The sequence below is a fragment of the Molothrus aeneus genome, chromosome 3 (genome assembly GCF_037042795.1).
Source record: "Molothrus aeneus isolate 106 chromosome 3, BPBGC_Maene_1.0, whole genome shotgun sequence".
Taxonomy (NCBI): domain Eukaryota; kingdom Metazoa; phylum Chordata; class Aves; order Passeriformes; family Icteridae; genus Molothrus; species Molothrus aeneus.
The window spans coordinates 3,161,319-3,180,653 of record NC_089648.1 but is presented as its reverse complement, the minus strand read 5'-3'; the positions used below and the strand labels follow the sequence as shown (position 1 = coordinate 3,180,653).

The following is a 19,335-nucleotide window of genomic DNA, read 5'->3' as shown; positions in this document are numbered from 1 at the left end:
TGCCCTTGGTTGTGAAAAAAAGCCCCATTTTCAAAGCCTCCACTTAATTCCCTCTTGTGAGTTTTTCTCAATAATCTTTGCATGACTTCTTTGTGCTTTTGTGCTCGTTTGGGAGTCAGGATCTTCTTTTAAACTCTATTTTATTCCTTTTAAATGTGACAAATATAAACACAGAAGCAAAGCAGCTCACGTTAATAGCAGAGATGTGTGAAATCATGGTATTTTAGCCTTTTTGCAAGAGCTGCAGGAAGTTGCCAATAGTTTTTGCAGACAGAAACTATTCCTTTCACCTTCAAATCATCACACAGCATAAAATCTGTGGGTATTTGTGTGTCTTTGAATAGATGCTAAAGGTAGTGAGGAAATACAGACTCTCTCTTGAGAATTTCCACACCCTGGGTCCTCATTTGTTCTTTTGGCACCCACAGCTCCCTCAGAGACACCTCAAGTCACCACCAGCGCCCAGATCACCTGTCCTATGTCTGTAATTAATTACCAGTGTTCTGTGTGATCCCAGGAACCACTCTTGAGAGAGTATCATCTGTCCATTAAACGCAGAAGTAACATAATCCAAACACATCTATTGATGGATTTGGGTTTGAATTCTGAGTGAATGTTTAGGGAGAGACAGACCCTGCAGTCATTTTTAGAGAGCTCAGTAGAAGAAATTATTCTCTTTAGAGAGGACTTCTACTCCCCAGCACCCCCAGAAATTTCCCAGCACTAAATTCTTGGGAAGTTCAGACCTAGCTGGAAACTTTGCAGCTCAGCTTCCTTTGCTGATTTGTTCCCTTTGGTGATTTTACTCTCTCACACTTTTCAACTGAGCCTGGCTCCTGGCTTGCAAATCCTTTTAGTGGTGGGCTGGTGCTCTTGTGCATCATCCTGTGCACCACAGCTTTGCTTAGGTAATCTGATTCCTGAAGAATTTGTGAAATCCCCTCCTCTGTCTCTCCTTTTTGCCAGGGGCAGAGGGCTCCTGCAGGGCTGCTCTGAACCTGGGAATCTGTCACCTCCTACAAGTTCAGGCTCCTGCCAGTGTGTCCCAGGTGTGTGCAAGGAAGAGCAGAAGGGAATCAAGGAGATTGTCCTTGTCCAAGACCTGCTGGGATGGCAGCTGACATCCCTGGGCCAGGGAGCAAGGAGGGGAGGGCATTGGACAGGTGTTTCAAGCCTGTTTTAGCACAGCCCTGCAGGAGAGCCTAACATGAGTAAATCTGTGGGATGTGGAAGAGCAGGAGGGGCTTCTGCAACATGTGAAAGAACCAGCACTCTTGGGACTTGTAGGAACACTGGGAAGATGGAATAGTGATCCTGAGAGGCTCTGGTCATCTCGGCTGTTCTGCTTTGTGTCCTGTGTGCTAAGCCATGCCAGGGTTGTCTTTTACTGGGAATCAGGCAGCTCAAGTTACAGGTGAACGGCTTCAGTCTTGGGACATTTCTACATTGTACTTAACTGAATAATTCCTTTCTTTCTTTTTTTTTTTTTTTTTTTTTTTTGGCTCATTGATCAAGCTGCTTTTGAGAAAAGTGATACTTTGCATATCTGGCTAAGTGCTGTTAACAGCCTCTGCCTGCGGTTTGTTAAAATTAAAAAAAAAAAAAGAAAAAGAAGAAAAAAAAAGAAGTGTGATCTTGCTGGAGAAGTAATTTGCTTCTCTCCAACCAATGATGGCTTGCACTTTATGCAAATTGGTATCTAGGGACAACAAATCCCATTTAATACATATGCATAGTTCATAAAAAAAACGACGTGAGAGAAAGAGAAAAAAGATAAAGCAACGAGTCAGCAAAAGAACAGGTTCCGAAGAAATTTATTGTCCCAAATTGGACATTTGTAACAGATGATGTGAACAAGTGTTAACTTTGTTTTCAGCAGCTCTTCACGTACATTCACTAGACATCACACAGATTATGTTTTAAGGATCTGAACTGTAATAAAAAAAAGTGTCTGTGGGCTTTGGAGTGTTGTGTTCCATATGGTCGGGGAAGTGCGGAGTTATTGCGACAAGCATCTTGTGCAGCTCATTACGTGCGGCGGTGTGAGCTGCGATGGCTGCGCATCGCTATAGGGTACGTACATGACATCCCACAGTCAGCAGATAGCAACTGGAAATGAAAGATATGAAGGCACAGAGTACAGCTTCAGGGAACATGTTAGACAAAACATCTGCTGGTATCAGAAAGCTGCATTATCAGATCATTGTGGCCATGAATTTTTTATAAAGACTTTTTTTTTTTCTTTTTTTTTTTTTTTTAAGCTGCAACTTTGAAAGTGACATTTTGCGAGAAAGTTTTTGATTGAAGTGTGATGTCAGGAGAAAGGCCAGTCTAGTTTATTATCTGTGTAAGAGCCAGCGTTGGCAGCGTGAATCAGCTCCTTTCTCCGAGCAGTTGAGCTGGCCATTCATGTACTACAAGGGCTGCTCCCCTCTGATCTCACGGCTGATAAAACCTCGGCCCGGGTTACAGGTTGTAGCTTCAGTACCAAGGAGTTTGCAAAGTTTTTGTTGCTGTGGCGTGGCTGGGGGCAGCTGAACAGAAATCACCCAAGAGGCAGCACCTTTCTGTTGATAGGGAGGAGCACAGAATGTTTCACACGTGCAGAGCACAGAGAGGAGAGCTCAGCATCCTCAGCTCGTTCCCCCCGAGCAGGACCTGCGCAGCCTCCGGGTGCTCTGTCACCACTGCAGCGCTGAGCATCAGCCACTCTGCCAGGGATGGCCACAGTTAAAAAGTCAAAATCTTCCCCCCGGCTGTTCCTTGGAGGCGTTGCCGTGAGCTGTGGACACCGCCCTCCTCAGAGGGGCCTCCCACCTCCTTAACATTCCTGGCGGTGCCGAGGGCAGTGGGATGGCACGAAATGTATGTGCATAGTGTAACTATTTACGTTAACCGGACAGGCATTTTCCATCCTTTCACCTCTCCTGACCCAGCTGGGAATTTTCCTGCAGCAACAGGTACCAGTGGAAAACCTGTCTCTGGCTGACCTGCAGATGTTCTCTCTCTCTGTCCAAAAGTGAGCAGACTGTTCTGTGCTGATTCACAAAGTTGCCTCAGAGAAAAGACCAAATTTACCCTGAATTTTGGGTCGTCCTTGGTCTTTTTCCTGTTTGTGTGTAACAGAGTGTGGGAGACTGGAGGGACATGTCTAGAAGCATTCTGACTTAGGAAAGAATTTAGTTGTCACAGTATTTTGTTATGCAGTGCCATTAATTAATGTAATGGGGCTGCAGAGAAAGCCAGGGGTGGTTTGTCCCCCATCACTGGTACTCAGGGAGCCTGGAAGTGAGGGATTTTTCTGGCCTGACCTGTTGCTGAGCAAGGCAATCCTCTGCTGGAGGATTGGGCTGTTGAGAGGAATGGTGTTCCCTGGGATGAAACCCACCCCAGCCATGGCTGGAACAGCGTTTTCCCAACTGCTGCCTTGGAGAAGCAGCAAAGCCCAGCAGGTGTTTGGGACATGCAGACCTAGCCTTGGCTGTGTCACTTACCCACACAGGAGCTACATCAGGAAGGTAATTCAGTGTTCTCACCATGGTATAAAAATAGCCTTAATGGGTTTTTGTGATTGCTTCCTTGGGAGAAGAGACTTTTAGAAAATGCTAAAGGATGTATTTAATGAAAAAGAAGCAGATCAAAGCCGAATAGTTTTTCCTCTTTTGTTGTTCGGTTTTTGTTTGTTTGTTTGTTTGTTTGAAAGAACCAGTTTAATTAGAGTTTGGAGGTTTATTATGAGTGGAAATTTTGATTTTAAACTTGATCATAGCTGTGGAAATAAAAAGCTAAATGTGGATCTGCATGTCTCCAGGGGCCTCTCTGCCAGACTGGCTTGTATCCATGAGTCCAGGTGAGAAGCTCCCAAAGCATGGGATGCTCTACTTGGAGGGGGATGAGGGGTAGAGCTGGCTTTACCTGAATCCTGGTCATGAGGACATTGTTATAGCTATGAAAATGTGCATCAGAGGCTCTCACATTTGTAATGTTCTTTAGTGTGTGGAGTGCAGAGCTCTTTTATCTGGGACTGTTTCTGTCCTGGCTGCAAGAAGCCCAAGAGCCTCCACTGGGCTCGGGCACTGCTCAGCTGGGGCCTTTGCTGGGCAAGCTCATCTGCCCACACTGGAGAGGTTTCCCTCTGTGCCAGCATCCTGGTATGTCACATGACACATCCCTGTGTGTCTGGAGTTAGCAGTGCGGCAGTGCCACACAAAATGAGACATCAACCCAATTTCTTCTTAACTATTGTTGTGTGCAGTGACCCCGCACTGAGCCAGGCTGGGCCTGCAGTCGGTCCTGGCCGTGCCACTGTGAGTGCAAAGCCTCAGAAACATGCAGCTGCCTGTCTGGGCAGGTACTGATTCACCTGCAAGCCAACAATTCCACATGGACTAATGGGGCTGTGCTGGGCAGAACCATGGGTTTCTTTGCAGAGCCGGACATGTGCACATAGAGTCCAACCCCTCCCCTTTTTACACCTTCACTTTTAGTTTGAAAGATTTCCTTGGATATTCTTCAGCTTTTCCTCATCTCTGTCAGCTTTCCCTGGTATCAAAAATATTTCTGAGCAGGTTAGTGATGGAACAGACATGACTCCATACAGAGCATGTCTGTGTATGTGTGTATATATATATATTTACAGATGTGCATATATGTATGCAAATTTGGCAATGCATAGAATAATTCTGCCCCACTTACAGATGGCTTTAATCTGGGAGCAGGCAGAGGGGGCACAGAGCAGGCCCTGCCATGCAGCAGGAGTGTGGAAGGATATATGGACACACAGCTAACGAGAAGGGAAGGGAAGTGGCTGGAGGCTGAAGGGATGTAATGGGTCCCCAATGTGGCAAGCACATATGCTGCCACACAGCAAATGCAAAGTGCCACCACCAGTGACAAGGGGATTGCACCTAAGGAAAACAGCTGTGCCCAGTGCCCAAACCCAGTCAGCCTCCCGACCCCGCGTGTCCCTGCTCTGATGTGGATTAAACTGGTCAGGTCTGGGAGCCTCTCTGAGTGTGCCTTGCGCTGCAATAATGGCTCAGTAAATCTCTGAATACCTCTTGCACGGCGGCCTCTTTTGCATTTGCAATCTTGCATTTGTGGGATTGTTTTATTTTGTTTTATCTTAATTTATTCTGCTGCACTCGGCATGGCGGGAGCGCTTTGATTATCTGTGTAGATCATTGCATGGTTTAGTGCAGTTCTGTGTTACAAACCCTCCCACATAACCCTGCTATTTGTTCATAATTTTTCTATTTTGAAGAAACATCCTTTGACACCTGAGCTGGATCTGCTTTTCTTAGGCATAAATATAATTGTCCCTGGTGAAGAGCATCTACCTGACTGGTCCCATCCCCTCTGTATATATTTGAATATATAAAATATTAATAAATGATGCCAAATGTTTAATCATATCCGTTTGACTCTACGAGGCTCGGTATATGTAGGCTTTCCTGTTAACTGCCTCTGTGATATCTACATACTGCTGATTTGTTGTTGAGCTGGAGTTTTTAAAGCAAAATAAAACTGAGGTTTGCAGTTTGATTTGAATTAATCAGGTCTGATTAGACAGGAACACATCAGGCTGTTCTGGAAATCCCTGAATCTCTCTAATTCAATTTCATGTGTTATTCAAAAAGAAATAGTTCATAGCTTAAGCAAAAGTGCTATTTATTTAACACTGTTTTTTTCAGAGTGCTAAATCTTATGGAGGGGGGCATCGTGACGATGTTCAGGGTGTAGGAAAGAAAGCATTTTGTTTTATGAAAATACAGATATTTTAGAATGGAGTCACCTGCTGGTAGATCTCATAAATGTACATAAAAGGATGCTCCCTAATATTATTAGTTTGGTTTTTTTCTTCCCGTCACCCTGGCTGTCCATCTAGGAAGCTTTGATAGCTGGAGCCACAAAACCAGAAGACTGTATTTAGTTTAATAAGCCAATTTAAAGAGAAAGGTTGGAATTATGTATGGCAGAGGACAATTATGCAAACTAAATGATTCTTCAATTAATAATGAGATCCATGAAAGGCAAAGGAGACAGGATGCTCCTGTGAGAAGGAGAGGGCTCCTGGTCCCCACCACGGCGCGGAGGGACAGGAGAGGGGCAGGGGCAGCTCCCAGACAGACCCGGAGGGGCTCTGCTGGTGGCATCTCTCCGGGGGAAGCCTCGGAGAGTGGGAGTTGGGCATTCCTGGGCAGGTTTCCCTGGGATGCTCTCCATCTCCCAGAGTTCTGGGGCAGGGTGAGCCCCTCTCCGGCCCCACTCTAAGGATGGGGAGGTCACAATCCAAACCCACTCTTCCCTTCCTGCCCTCGGGACAGACGCAGCCCCCGCTCCGGAGCCACCAGTTCGGCCTTCCCCAAGGAGCTCTGGTCCCTCTTTTCCGTGCCTGGCCGAGCCCCGAGTTAGAGATGGTGAAGAGCCAACAGTTCGCAGCCTGAAGCAGCGGCGAAGCGCCGGAGAAGGGGAAGCAGCGATTATCGGGAGTGATTGTTCGGGAGGGCAATAGTGGGAGGTGCTGTAAGTGACAGGGATTCACTACGGGACGCAAATCACTTAAGGCAAAGCCATTAGGATCAATTTAAAATACCAAAGAGGGAGGCTAAAGTGACAATGGCATATTTTAATTGAAATCACAAATATCATTCTGGCTTAAAAGACCAGGCAGAGTTACTCTATCTGAACACAGGAAAAACTTTTCCTCTTTTAATTAAAAAAAAAAACAAAGCAAAGATCAAAATGGAACTATGTTTTGTTTTGGTTTTTTTTTTTTCAAAAAGTTCTTAAACCCATCTACACATATATATATATATTTCTAACGTTCTCTTTTCTCTTGACTTGATGGTCGTATTATAAATGGAATTAACTACATCACTAATGCTTTAAATTTGATTTTAATATAGCCTAGGGCTGAAGCATGGAATCAGCACATTAAAAGAAGAACACAGTTACAGGGACAATAAATAGCATGTCCAGATAAACACTTTTATCTGTGTGTTAGTTTTCTTTATTGAGCTGAGTAGCCCATGTGCAGAGACTGGGATTTTTACAGACATTTTTCCAAAGCTGAAGTCCACATGATGAGATTGTTACTGGTTTTGGCAGCAGCAATGTGAACCTGGTAAAAGAGCCTGGTATGGGAATCCACCGAGTCCTGACATATCCCATTTGCCCCGAACCCTTTGATTTCTGCTCACAGAATCTGACATGTGTTGGGCATTGACCTTGCTCTTTTAAATAAGCTTATTTTAGAAGACCTCTGCAGAACGCTGTGTGTTTGGCCTCGATGTAAGCTGTTAGGGAAATGTAGTACAAACACAGAAGTTGTATGTTTTGAATGCCAGAGATGTTAAGCAGCAGAGCAGTTGGTAAAAGCTGTACTTCTGACTGCTTTCTGTGCTCTCAACACGTGTCCTGAAAGAAAAGAAAAATTATTTATCCTGCTTTCGTGTGAAGGTTGTTATTCATTTATTTTTAGCAGGAAGTTCAGGACCAGACTGCTTTTTCAGTCCTACATATTCCAACTTGGGCTCTCAGACACTCAGTGGAGCAAAAGCAGCTCTTTTGAAAAGTGACTCTTGGGGATGTCCTGGCTCAGTGTCTCAGTGCCCTGTAGAATCACCCCTGGAAATGTGTCTGCAGAGAGGTGCTCAGGTACAGGAGTGACTTCTCCTTCTGGAGCAGCACCCTCACCCTGCATTCCAGGAAGGGCTGTAACCTTCAGTGGAGATCTGGTTTCCATTCATTACAGGGGAGCAGCTGGGCTGGAAGTTCAGCCCAAGAGCTGCAATCTTGCCAATGCCAGCAAGGAAACAAATCACTGGGCCCCAACATGGCAACACACACGGGAAAGGGATTGCAAGTGCCTTTAAGAAACAGGTACAAAAAATGTCCCTCATTCAGCCTCTCTCTGCTCAAGCCACTGGAAAGCTACCAACCCCAGAAACAGCAAAAGCAGAAGAAAACTTGGAAACACCTGTGATGTTGATGTGGTGCCCACACTCCTGCACCCTTGCCTTGGGCTTTGAGCTCTGGAGCCTGGAAATTCAGTTAGCTGGACAATATGTTCCCAGAAAGGGTTGCTGAATCTCACCATGCCTGAGGAAGTGGCAGTAATATTCTACAAAAAGGAAAGCAGGCATCCACTCACCAAAATAAATGTAAATTTCAATTTGTGGCCATGTGCAGTTCTTCAGGACAAAACCTGGCTCGGTGTGGAGCAAGGAAAAGCAGCTGAGCTGTGCCAGGACATTGATAACCGTGTTCCATGGCTCTGAGCTCTCGGCTCAGTTGGCTTCCCAAGCCCCCAGGATGGCCATGGAGACTCACCTCTGGCACTGGGGTGAAAGGCTGCAAGTGTTTCAGGGAGCATTTCCTTGGCTAAAGGACTCAGAAATGGATTTTCCCCCTCTCTCTGCAAAGCCTCCTCCCTGATTCAGCAGCGGCACAGGGAAGCCCTCCTGGCCCATGAATAATTCATCTCCAGCAGCGTGTGCAGGGGTTCAGAGCCTGACCCAGACAGTTTTTTAGGGAAATAAGTGAGCATCCTGCCATCAGTGCCAGTGCTGGTGGCTGCTCCATGGAGGATGGGCTGGAGCGGTGCCATCAGTCAGCGGGAGGGATGGCAGAGCTGCTGCCCCTCCTGCAAAGGGAAAATTCCCTGAAATTCCCTTCACCGGCACTCACAGGCTCATTTTGCCAGGGAAGTGGCTCTTATTTGTTGTGAGTTCTTCATACAGAACAAAACCTAAGTAATGTAACATATTCTGGGCTCTGGGCAGATAAAAATTGAAAGGGCCAGGGTGTTTGTGCGAGTGGAATGATTGTGACAAGCACCACATGGGGTCCCCAAGGATGCTGTCTGGGGACTCGATTCCCCATAAAATGATGAAAGACTCTGATGTAATGGTGCTCTGTGAAACAATTTGAACATAAATGCTACTTTCTGTCCCATTAGCAAATGACTGCCATTGTACCAGGATTTTTTTTATTTTTTGGTATGTGTTTTGAGCACACTGAGACCAAAAACTTGCATTGTGATAGTGCTGCAGGAAGATTTAAAGGTTATGGTGGACTAAAAATTGAAATGCAAATCACACTTTCCCACAACCTCCTGCTGAGGCCCAAATTTTTATAGATCAGGTCATGCAGTCCTGATGAAGAATCAGTGATCTGCCTTTCCTGGGACTCACAGATTAGTTGCAGTCCAAGGTATCATTTCCTTACAACAGAACTGTAACTTACCAAGTGAAAAGTTTGTCACTGAAGACAGTCTTCTGCTCTTACATTAATTTTTCCAGCTGCAGTGCCACTAAGGATCCTTTTCCAGACAATGCAAACACACACATCACAGCTCCCCACTCTGCAACATGCTCTCACTGAATATAAACACACTGTATATATTGATCCTCTCCTTATTGCTTTTTTTCTTCCCCAGCATGCAGGTGGTAAAACACTGACTGCCATGAACTTCATTGGGAAAAAAAAAAAAAAAAGAAGAAAAAGCTGTGGTTTGGAAGCAGCTGGATGGCAAACTGCAGGCTGGGAATGTGGCTGCCAAAACCACCACAAGGAGAGTGGGCATAGAGGCATTTGTGGAGCATTCTGTTTGCTAATTGCTCATGGAATTTCAGGTAAGGAACATCCAATGTGATTTGTTATAATAGGGAGTGGCCTGGGTTTTGCTTTCCAGGGTGGCTTTTTTCCATCATTATTATTTTTATTGCTATCATTACAAATGCCCAGCTCTCTGGCTGGGAGCACAGTTCACAGAGGGGCTGTGGGGCAGCACAGGGCATTTTTAGCCATGCACATGCCAGGCAGTACCAGCACATATCTCCAGGCCCTGCTGTGTCCCAGGGCAGGATCTGTTCCTGGCTATGAGAGGACAGATCCCTCTCAGTGCTTCATCTCTCCAACACAGGAATCTGCTGGGGGTTCCCAAGTGCTGCTTGTGGGCTCAGTCTGTAACAGTTTTGAGCTGGTTCTCTGTGCCCTGAACCGCTGAGGATTCCCAGGAACCTTTCTGGTCACTCCTTTCCCTTCCAGCTATTTAGAGGCTCCTTCTACACAAAAATGTGCTGGAAATTACCACCAGCAGTGCATCTCTGGTTTGCATCTGGTTGCCATCCTGCAACTTTAACCAGTCCTACAACTTATTGCTAATTAGCTCCCAGCTAATGGTGATCCCTGCCAGTGCTGCAGCGATCCAGAGTCCGTGGGCATTAACGAGAATTAGCATTTGTTGAGGGCCATGGTGGGAGCTGCCTGTCTGCAGCATTTCAGGGGTCCCAGTTGCTGGAATGTTTGATTGCCTCCTCCACTAATTAGCACTGACACTGAGCAAGTTTTTCAGAGGTCTCACTTGGCTGTGCAGAGACCAAAGACACACTGGGCTCTGTCTCTGGTGAGCAGAAGCCAATAATAATGCATTCCCCCATAATAATATATTCCCCAATAATAATGCATTCCTCAATAATAATGTATTCCCCAATAACAATGTATTCCCCAATAGTAATGCATTCCCCAATAATAATGCATTCCCCAATAGTAATGTATTTCCCTGCTTCTCTCCACTCCCCTGGCACAGGTAAGAGTGCCAAGGGATGGAGTTAGTGGCTGTGCTGGGGCACTTTCGCCTGCTTTGTTGTCCTGCATGAAATGCTCTTTCACTACTTTTTTAATGTGTAGAGAACAATTTAAACATTTTAACTTGAAGTCTATTGCCTCCTTGGTCTGGGAATATGATGGTAGTTAAAATGCTTCAGGAATCTGACACACCAGCAGTGAGTAACTCTGGTGGGCCCTTCCATGCCTGTTTAAAAGAGGGTGCATAATCAGCATTAAAGCACAGGGAATACAGAGAAATACAGGCCCCTTGTAGCCCTTGAGGGGTGCATGAGCACGTGGCTGGTGCTTCTTTAGGAGCACCCACTGCCTGTTTGGAAGCACAGGTGCTGGGCAATGTCGCTGTGTCCCAGGTCCATTTCCCCAGCGCGCTCCGCAGGGAGAGGCACGCACGGCACATCCCGCCCACGGCTCCTGCCGGCCTGGGCTGCAAAAGGAGCAGCAAAAGGAGATTTTTCCATGTGCTACTGTGCAGAGGAAGCTGCTCTCACCCTCACCCTGAGGAAGATGAGCTCTAGGAACATGCAAGGGGCTTTTTTTATAGCTCGGGGCCCAGGAGGGGAAGCAGTGGTCATGAGCAGAGGCTGGAACTCGGCTTGTTAAGTAAATCTCAGGCTGTGCTGGTTTTAATTTATTTTTTGTTTTATGTGCAGGAGACTGGGCCTTGCAGGCCTGGCTAATATCAAAGCCTGGGGTTTTGTAGATTTTTAATCAAGGTCCACTTTGGGGGGTTCTGCTTTCGGGGCTTGCGGACGTGTAGGATTTTTTTTGTCATGTTTTTCATTTTTTCTTGCTGCAGTGTCTGGATTTCTTTAGTTCAACTTTTCCATTCTTCAGACTTGAGCCAAGTGAGCAATTTCAAATTACCCAGCACTTTCCCTATATTGTTTTTTTTGGTTGTTGTTTGGGGTTTTTTTGGTTTGGGATATTTCTTTTTTTCTTCTGAAGCAGACTTGCAGTCCAGTTTCTCTGAAAATCACAGATGGCATTGCAATCCTACCCCATTGCCTCTCAATAATTTGGCATTCTTTGCACTGTCTGAATAGTTTATTGTTCATCAAATCTGTATGAAAGGAATTTTATATATATTTTTTGTTTGTTTCGTCCCTCTGCTGGCAGGAAAAGTAAATCCCAAAGTATTTCAGCAGGTGCTATTAATATGCAAATAATGGAGAGTACACTGGGTCTAATAGACCTCCCAACTACATGGGAGGTGTCGCTGTTGGAGCAAATTAGCTTTCTGTAATTTGCATGCTTTTCACAGCCTCCTGGGATTATATTTTAGATCAGAGACAATAAAAGCATATGCTGTTAGTTTTAAATGTAACTAATTTTAGACTTTGAAACCATTTTAACCTAACTTCTCAGTGTTAAACTGTTATTTGCACAGAAACTTTCCACAGAGCTTGTAATTTGCACAGCCTTTCTGTTCCCCCATCAACTGCTCCATCTCTCTTTCCAGGTTGAAAGAGAAGAAGGGAATCTACCAGGTGGCTGCATCTTGAAAAACAGGTATTTCTCACAAAATCCAGATTGTCCTAGCTTGTTTCTGAGTCTGCATTCAGATCCTGATGGGGTCTAGATTGAGCTTTTTATGTCAAACTTCTTCCCTCCCATTTGGCATCTCCGTATGGTGTAAATCCATCCCAGAAGGATGCTGTGGCCCCTGCTGGCTGCTCACGGAGGGAAGAGGCTGCTCCTACCATCAGAAAATCTTCTTTGCTCACCCAGCAAAGCAGAGTCCCCGAGCTGCTGTGGCACTAATGCCCAGTGTGGCTGTGCCTGCTGAGAGTCTGTTGGGAAACTCTGTTCGGAACAAATGGGAAGAAAAGCAGGGATTTCACAGCAGGCTCAGTCTGTAGAGTCACACATTACTGACTTGAACTGGCACATTATCAATGGCACTTCCCAGTTGGTATTGACAGCAGAAATGCCACTGTTGATGCCTGTGCTTTGGGCCAGTGGGAATGTTGGGGCCCATGGAGCTGTGTCTGTGATCCTGGTGCTGCCATGGCTGCTTCATGCTGGACTGGCCAGGTGGTGACCCAGGGCAGCCACTGCAGCCACTGCCCTCTGGCCCCATCCTGCCCCTGTGGAGCTGGCAGGACCCAATTTCTGCTGCATGGAAGGAGGGCTGGGAGGGGAGCTGCAGACAGAGCTGTCAGTGTGGGCAAGGTGCAGAGGCAGCCCCTGTGTTTTGTCCCAGTGCCCAAGGGTGGGATTTGGGAGCTCCCTGTGGCACAGCTGCTCCATTGCCCATAGATCTCTGTGCACGGTGTCCAGATCACTGGGGCTTGTGGGGTGGTGGCCATCCTTTACTCCAGGGGGGACAGAGCTCAGACGTGTGGAGGAGATGGCAGCCAGGTGCATCAAGTGAACGTTATCAAATTTATTTCTGCCATGGAAAAGGTGAGTGTGGCATGAGAGAGTGAGTCTGAGAGGGGTCCCTTGAGACAAGAAACTCTTGGGATGCAGCTTTGGCCCTACAGCAATGTGTGGTGAGACTCATCTGAATTTCTGGGGCTGCAACTTTGCCATCAATGTTTTTTAGGTGTTTCACACAGACAATGTATAGAAGCAGTCTGTTTTCCAAGGAATGCTCTTAAAGCTGGAAAATACTGGGTGCTAATTTTTTTCTCACATGTCACCCTAAATGTTTTTTAGCATTAATACCAGTGACCTCCCACTTCTGCTGCTTTTTATTAATGGAATGTGGCTTGCCTCTTATAAGCCTGGGCACTGGAGTTGGAAGCACTTGCTTTATTTAAAAATGAAAACAAAAAGGAAGAAAAAAGGGCTCTGATTACTCAGGTGTCGACAGAAAAAAACTGCGATGTTGTGCCAGATGGCTGCATTTGTGAAGCAGAGTGTAGTCAGAAGGAAAGTGGAAGGAGACAAGGCAAGTGTACATCAGGAGTGTGAAAACATGACCAAAATACCTTCAGCCTTGTTTCACCAACACTGGATTAGGAGGCAACTGTGGTGAGATGCAAGCAAAGAAAAGCAGAAGGGGACACTGTTTGGAAAACAAAAATGTCTTTCACAAAAGCTTTGAATTAACAGAAATCAGGAGGTTTTGCATTAAATGGGCCAGTGCCTCAGAGCAGTGTGCCAAGTGCCACACGTGGCAGAGTGAAACAGGGATGGCAGCAGGTTGTGTCGGGCCCAGGGTGCACTGGAGCAGGAGGTGCTGCTGCCAGGCACTGCCCAGTGCCCGCCGTGCCCGGGGGCTCCAGCGCTGCCCAGGGCCCGGGAAGGGTTTTCCAGGGATGTGGAGCTGTGCTGGCTCCTCCCTCTGCCCGTGCCCACAGGTGGCACCCGGGAGCCCTCGTGGTGGGGGTCTGGGTTATGTGCACCCTGCAGTGGGCACTTGTGACACCAGCACTGGCTGGTCTGTGCCCCAGGCTGTTTGGACTCGATCCCCACCTCCTGCAGGAGCTTCACTCAACCTCTGCTGCCAGGCCAAAGTCCGTGCCAAGCTTGTAAAAGCCGAGCCCTTGGCAGGCCCATGGGCAGGGGCTTTGTTACCCTTTTATATCCTGAAACAGAGCCTGGGCACTTTCAACTTTGCTTCCATGCTGACACTTTTGGCTGTCACACAGGGAAAAGTTTAGAATAGCTTGATCTCAGATCACAAATCCAAATTTTATTTTTTTTCCATGCTTAAGCATGGAAAGTGCTTAAGCACTCTGCCCAGACTGCTTTGGAGTTCTACCCTCTCTCCTCCTCTGTGGTGTCTCAAGGGAAGAGGAGGCTTTGACGTGGGCACAGAGGGGCCACTCTCAAGATGTGGCCTCTTGTCTCTTAGCCTTGGTTGTCTCTTGGTTTACAAACTTGGTGGTGCTTGGGTTTTGTCACCAGAGTCTGAAATCCTGATGTTCTTAGGCTGCATTTGATGGCAGGAAAATCTGTGGTGCTTTTCACCGAAACCATTTCCACACATCTGTCTCACCTCCCCAACCCCAAAAGTACTTCCCCTGTTCACAGGTACTTTCTAGCAATGAACTTCAGCCAAAGAAACTGAAGGTAGGTTATGTTTCCAACAACAGGTACAGAGAAAGTGGCAGGAACATGGATCTTCCTCTGATCCCTGCTCTGGTACAGCTAAAGCTTGAATGTGAGTTTCATTCTTTTATTTTTATAAAATCTGAATTCCTATACTAACTTTGGATCAAAAGTTTATTCTCCACACCAGGAAGATGTTTTGGGGTTTTTTTTTATTTGCTACAAACTGCATTGTCTTATTTGGGGAGTATGTTCACAATTGAGAAAGAATTGCCTTTATTAACAAATCAAAAGCTTGTGCTGTCAAAACTGAAATCGTTCCACCTTTTTATGTGCAAATTAGAGCTTCTGTCAAACCTTCAGCCATGGTGCATTTAATTTGTGGAAATATAAAAATATCTGGCTTAATATTCAAATATTCTGCATGAGGAAGGAAATAGGAAATATTTGAAGTGATGCATTGCAGTAAAGATTCTAGAAAAATCAGATTTGAAAGAAATAAAGTTGTGCTTTAGCAAAATTTATTTTCCCTACTTTTGGCAGAGTTCAGAGCAGTCCTTAGAAGTGTGTTGAAGTTCTACAGGTGTCTGAATATCTGGTTGGATCATGGTCTTTGGGAGTGAACCAAGCTAAATCTAAGTGTGTCCAGGGCAGGGGAGCTACATCCGCTGGGTTTTTCCTTAGGAGAGGGTCACAAGATGTTTAGTTTTTAATTAATGGCAAAGGTACTGAGAAACTTTTCAGTCAATTCATTAAAGTTAGGGTTAAACAAAAAAAACAAAACAAACAAAAAAAAAACCAAAAAAAAACAAACCCAACTATTGGTTCCAGGATGATAACTTGTGTTTTGGAAGGTATTTTTAGAGAGGATAAAATTCTGATTATCTGAAGCTGGGCCCTGGTTCTATGTTTAGGTTTCCAAATAAAGAGCTGTGTGCCCAGCAAGGTGAGTCACTGATGGACTGAACCTGAGTTCCTTCCAGCACAAACAGTTTGGGTTTGAGCCTGAGGCAGCCCCCACTCACCCTGAGCCTGGAGCTGCTGCTTTCCTTCTGCTCTTTGAAGCAGCTTGTCCTGCTGTGGGCCTGGTTCTGTTGTGGGGACAAGGAAAACCTTGCAGAAGCACCTGCAGGAAGCCTTTTCAGTGTGCTCAGTGTCTTTAGCTGCATTTTGGCTGATTAGGGTTTTTCCCTAGCATCCCAGCAGGCTACTTCATGTTGAATTCCCAGCTCTCCTGTGACCCAGGAGCCTTTCCCATGGCTCTTTGAGAGGAGGGGCCTGTCCAGGCAGGCTTTGTTTGCCCATTTTCCAATCACATATGAGAATATCTCATCCTGGTTTTGGGAGGTTCTAATGGGGTCCCTTTCACCTTGTTATTTCTAAGGCCTGAACCAGGAACTTTTGCCCTTCTGCAGAGCTGAGAGGAGAGGAAGTGGCTGTTCTTGAGGAGCAGCTTCAGTTCCTGAAGTGCCAGTGCCATTATCTTCCAGAAAAGGCCACTGGAGCAGTGCTTTAGTGATGCCTGTGGCCAGGCTGGGATCTGCCCATGGAACCCTGGTGCAGATGTTGTTTCCAGCCACCTGGAACCCTTCCCACCACACCAGTAGGGTCACAACCACCCACTTCTGTGCAGAAGGTGCAGGAAATATCCCATCAATTGCTGTCAACTCTCAGAAGTCCTTTTGGGGGTGAATTACTGTCTGCAGGCATCCAGAAAACTTGGTCCCCTAAAACTTTAATGCTAATGCTGTCAGCAATGCAGAATTCCAGCATCCGGGGTTTTACATTTAGTCCTCCTGGCTCATCTCTCCAAGGGGGCTCCTTCAGGCTGAACGTGCAGTGCACTGCATGTGAAGGTGTTTATTAGCCCATTAGCCATAATTAATGGCAAGGCAGCTACTGAGGCTGGGGCTGTCCCAGGCAAAGCCTGCACCTTCTCTTTTCATACCCATACCCCAGCATGAATTATATCATGTTCATATTCAGCCTCTCACCATCAGAGACCAACAAAGTGGTTTGGGTTGGGATCTCCTCTTTCAGGCCATAAACATATGATCCGGCCACCCCATAAAGTACATTCCTCCAGCTCTCCATGAATTCTCAGCCATAGCTGTGGCATGCAGTGGGGTTTGAGTCTGGTCCCTGCAGCTGGAGAAATCCTGCCCAGCACAGCTCTAAGGCATGGTGTGAAACAGGTACTGGAGCTTCACTGGTGAGTTTTGCCTCTGCTGCAGTCACAACTTCAATTATTTTGTTAAAATAGTGGATACTGTGCTGTCCCCCTACTTCCATGCAGGGGTCCAGGGACAAAGCTCTCTGAATGCCACAGTTTGCTGTGGTGGGAGGTGCAGGATGGAGGTGAGGGCACTGGTGGGCCGGGCACCTCCCTGGCAAGTCCTCCCTGCCAGGAGTGCTCAGCCTTGTGCATTTGATCCTTTAATTGGCCCATGTGCAGGCTGGACAGCTCTCTCTTTATTATTGTTATTATTATGCAATCAGACACCACTTACCTTCAGAATGTGCTGAAGATGCACTATTTATACAGAAACCATGCACACCAAGACCCATTTTCTCCATGGTGATTGCAGATAATGTGGAAAGCTCTGCTTTGATTCATTAGTAGAGCAAAAGACATAGTCAGGATTATTTGGTATAATTCACAGCACTTCAAAATGCATATATTTTCATAATACTCTAAATTTACCACTTGGGCTGGTAACTCAAGCTTTGCTGTAGTGCTGTCATCTGAAAATTGGGGTGGTGCCATTCTTTCACTGGAACAGGCCAACCTGGAAGCTCATTTATTGTGGCATTTGTGGTGAGTGACCATTGTGGAGTGTTTGTAAAACTACTCAGAGCTCAGGAGGATCCCTGGCACCTCCAGAGCCCTCAGAGTGAAGGGGAACCAACAAGCTGAAAACTTTTTTTCATACAATCATAGAATGGTTTGGGCTGGATGGGAACCTTGAAAATTGTCCAATTCCAACCCCCCAAAAAGGCAGAACTCAGGGGAAAAAAATCGAAGGAATTTTGTTTCTTGGGTTGAAAAACAGAACACTGAGTTAATTTTAATGAGTTCATTTTGTTTAGGAGAAAAGTATCTTTTAGTTATTCTTTTGGATAAAATTTTGTGCTGCATATACTCAGTGTTGTTTTCTGACAAGGCGAGTAAGCAAAACTCCTCAGATTAGCATTTCTTATTTCATCTCCTTTCCTTTCTTGCCTTATCAGGACCATCCTTGGGCTGCACTGACCTGGCCACGACTTCATCCATGCCAGTTGGATGAGCCTCCAGATTCTTGCCACTTACATTCACACAAACATCCAGCTCCACCCTGTGAAAATCTGAGTTTAAGCCCAGCTTTAAAGATAGAGTTTCAAAAACTCTTTCTAACCAATAGTAACCTTTGGCAAATCCTTATCATTTCCAAGTGTAGGTACAGATTTTTTTTCTAAGAATGCAGATGGCAATTTCTGACAGCCATTTACAATTGTTTCACCCAACCATCATGTGCACATAGACCTCAGCACCCTCACAGCAAGGCTTGTCCACTGGAGACAGGATTTAAAATATCACTGCTTAAATGATTAAACTTACCTTACACTGCTGAGACCACCATGTGGGGGTTTATCCTTTCCTCCTCTCACCACTCATCTCTCTGGGACTTTGCTTAGCACTGTGGGGTATCTGCCCACCTCTGGAAATCAACTGTATAATTTACATCTCTGACTTCAGTTGCTTGGTGACCAGGGCTTTTCTTTTAGTACCATGGATTAAAATGTTCCAGTTGTCACCTGAAAATCTTCCTCAGCCCATCCTGGGAAAAGGCAACGTGGTCAGACAAGCTTCTCCCTCAGTTCCCACCTTCTCCCACCTCTAAACCTGAGGTCACCCATGTACCTGATTTCCCAACTCAATCCCTCTAATCAGTTACATATTTTTAAATAATTGTCTGAAAAAATGGACAGAAATTATGAGGATCATTACCAGCTGCCTTCACTGCTGCCATTCCCCCATGTATGTACTTGCTTCTCTGTCTTAACACCTGAAATGTTTGGGAAAAAATTTAAACATGGCCAATGACTGCATTTAATGCAGGAGCTGTGGCACCTCTGGGCTCTGTATTTATAGCTCTGTCATGTTTCTTCCTTGTACTGACCTGGAGAAGAGGATTTTTTTTTTCTTATCTGATGAAAAGGTTGTCTGTCATGATGTGGTTACTGCAGTACAAAATATTGCCTAAAACTTGGCCCTGAACAAATTTTGTACAAGGACAGTTTACCCCAGAATTCCAAGGAGGTGAAATCCTCCTCGTGCTCTCCAAAGAGGGGAGCTGCTAGGGGTAAATAAAACTGGGGTGAGTCTCAAAATCCATCATGGAGCCTCAATTTTAAATGCAGTGTCTGATCCTGGCTGAAGCCACTCTGCTCCTAGTGTTACTCTACTGTACTTGGAGTTTAACGTGGATTAACATGGATTTTCATTGATGGGTGAGTCAGAAATTTAAAAATTACATGTTATAATCATGGTGTGTGGCTTGAAGAACATCCAAGGTACTTTAAACCTTATCAAATGACAATTGTTCAATGAGTGTTGCCAACCAAAAAGTGTTTCCAAAAGTGGAATAATTTCTAACTAATTAGGACCTTCACAAATTTCTCATCCCCTTCCATTTGCGTTGTTCATGAACAGACTGT

At 45.7% G+C, this 19,335-nt stretch overlaps 1 long non-coding RNA gene across 1 annotated transcript in view; it reads left to right on the top strand.

Annotated features, from left to right (window-relative positions):
- The window catches only part of LOC136555146 (uncharacterized), a 435,291-nt gene that overhangs the window by 402,133 nt on the left and 13,823 nt on the right, over positions 1-19,335 (top strand). The window contains exons 5-7 of the long non-coding RNA XR_010783432.1: positions 9,443-9,638; positions 12,095-12,144; positions 14,682-14,749. This is a non-coding gene — a long non-coding RNA (uncharacterized lncRNA). The remainder of the gene's footprint in view (positions 1-9,442; positions 9,639-12,094; positions 12,145-14,681; positions 14,750-19,335) is intronic.